Here is a 2,664-nt window from a genome sequence, read left to right on the forward strand (position 1 = left end):
AAGCAGCTCAGTGGATAGCCATGGTTGACTAATGAAATTACTCATGTTTCATCCACAGAATGGAACATAGTACAGCTATTAATAATTGATAAAGGATATCACTATGTACTGCAAATACCTCTAGAATATAACAAGCAAAAAAAAAGCAACTACTAAACAATATATATGGTATGTTATCTTTTGTGTAAAATGGGAGTAAGATAACACACATGTTTTCTTATATTTGCATAAATAAAAATACAATAATATATAAATAATGCTATAAAAATAAGATGTCCTGACTTCAGCAGCACATATGCCGAGATTGGAGCTTTATAGAGAAAATTAGCACAACCCCTGCACAAGGATGTCACACAAATTTATGAGGTGTTTCACAGTTTGGGGAAGAAAAAGAACCTTCATACTCATGAAGCTAAAAAAACACCAAAATGGATCAACCAAAATGTTGATGAGATGCATTATGATCAAAAGGCTACAGGTCAAGGACAAAGAGATACATTCAAAAGCAGTGAGAGAAAATCAGCTCATCATATACAAGGGAACCCTCATAAGACCATCAGTGGATTTCTCAGGAGAAATTCTGCAGGCCATGAGATAATGAGATGATACATTCAAAGTACTGAAAGAAAAATAATACCAACCAAGAATACTACACTTGGCAAAATTACTTGGTAAACCCTTATGTTCATTGAAGCACTATTCACAATACCCAAGACACGTAAAAAACCCAAATGTCCACTGACAGATGAATGGAATTAGAAGATACAGTACATATATATGATGGAATACTACTCAGCCATAAAAAAGAACAAAATGCCATTTGCGGCAACATGGAACAGAAGTAGAAATTCTCACACTGTGTGAAATCAGAAAGAGAAAGACAAATACCATATGATATCACCTATATGTAGAATATAAAATATGACATAAATGAACCTATCTACAGAACAGAAATGAACTCATGGACATGGAGAACAGACTTGTGGTTGCCAAGGTGGAGAGGAAAGGAGTTGAATGGACTGGGAGTTTGGGGGTAGTGGATTCAATCTATTGTATTTGGAGTGGATAAACAGTGAAATACTGCTGTATAGCACAGGAAACAATCAGTTGTAATTGAACACGATGGAAATATTATGAGAAAAAGTGTATGTGTGTGTATATATATATATGAACTGGGTCACTTTGCTGTACAGCAGAAATTGATGGAACATTGTAAATCAACTATAATAATTTTTTTAATTTAAAAAAATGTAGGAGGGATAAAATATTTCCTAAGAGGGAGTTTGACACCACTAGACCTACCTCACAAGAAATATTTAAGAAAGTTCTTTAAATGGAAATAAAAGCATGCTAAACAGCAACATGAAAGCATTTGAAAGTGTGAATCTTATTGGTGAAGGTAAATATATAGACATAGATTAAAGTAAGACTGCAATGATGGTGTGTAAATTACTTTTAACCTTAATATAAAAGTTTAAAATGTGTTAATAGATACAAAGTGTAAAGAGAAGCAAACTCCACCTACAAGAACACAAAGTGTGTGGGGTAGAATAGAAGTGTAGTATTTTAGTATGGGATTGAAGCTAAGTTATTGTCAACTTAAAATAGAAGGTTTTAACTACAAGATAATTTATGCAATACTTGAGTTAAAAGAAAAAAAAAAAAAAACTAAAATAACACCAGAAAGACAAAGAGACAGGAATCAAAGCAAGTCACTAAATAAAATCATCAAGTAACAAGGAAAACACCAAGAGAGGAAGAGGGGGACAAAACAACAGCAAAACAGAAAACAATAAACAAAATGGCAATAGTAAGTCTTCACATAATTTCCTTAAATGTAAATGAATCAAACTCACCAATCAAAAGCCACATAGTGACTGAATGGATTAAGAAAAAAACAAGTTTCTGCAATATGCTATCTACAAGAGACTCACTTCAAATTTAAAAACACAGATAGGCTAAAAGTTAAGGGATGGAGATAGCTATTTTAGGCAAATGGCAACCAAAAGAAAGCAGGTATGGCTATATGAAAGAAAAGACTTCAAATCTAAAACTGTCCCAAGAGAAAAAGACCTTCATCATATAAAGATAAAAGGGTCAATTCAACAAGAGGATATAACAGTTATAAATGTATATGTACCCCATGTCAGAACATCTACATATATAAAGCAAATATGGACAGATTTGAAGGTAAAATTTCATAACAACACAATAAAAGTAGGGGACCTCAAATAACCCACTTACAAAGTTTCACTTTTACAAGATGAATAAGCTCCATCTCAGACAATAGTTGGTATTATACTGTACACTTGAAATTTGCTGAGAGGGTAGATCTTAAATATTATCATTACATACACACAAAGGTGACTCTGAAGTGATTAATATGCTAATTATGTTGATTTGATGAATCCTTCATAATGTATACATATATCAAATCATCACATATAAATATATACATTTAAATATGTACAATTTTAATTGCTAATTTTACCTCAGTAAATCTGGAAGAAAATAATGTCCTATATTGGATATGAGGATGGTAAAACATGGTGGATACGAATGAGGTGGGAATTAGAACTATATATTTATTATTGTAATGTTTTAATTTTTGGAATATGTGACTCCATTATCTATTAAAACATTACATTAAGGAAATAAAGAAAA

At 31.8% G+C, this 2,664-nt stretch overlaps 1 non-coding gene across 1 annotated transcript; it reads left to right on the plus strand.

The window, feature by feature from the left end:
* The first annotated feature begins 274 nt into the window (after positions 1-274).
* LOC125118982 (U6 spliceosomal RNA) lies at positions 275-381 on the plus strand. The gene has a single exon (XR_007132956.1). It is a non-coding gene; the product is annotated as a U6 spliceosomal RNA (small nuclear RNA).
* The last annotated feature ends 2,283 nt before the right edge of the window (positions 382-2,664 follow it).

Source organism: Phacochoerus africanus, chromosome X (genome assembly GCF_016906955.1).
Source record: "Phacochoerus africanus isolate WHEZ1 chromosome X, ROS_Pafr_v1, whole genome shotgun sequence".
NCBI classification, from domain to species: domain Eukaryota; kingdom Metazoa; phylum Chordata; class Mammalia; order Artiodactyla; family Suidae; genus Phacochoerus; species Phacochoerus africanus.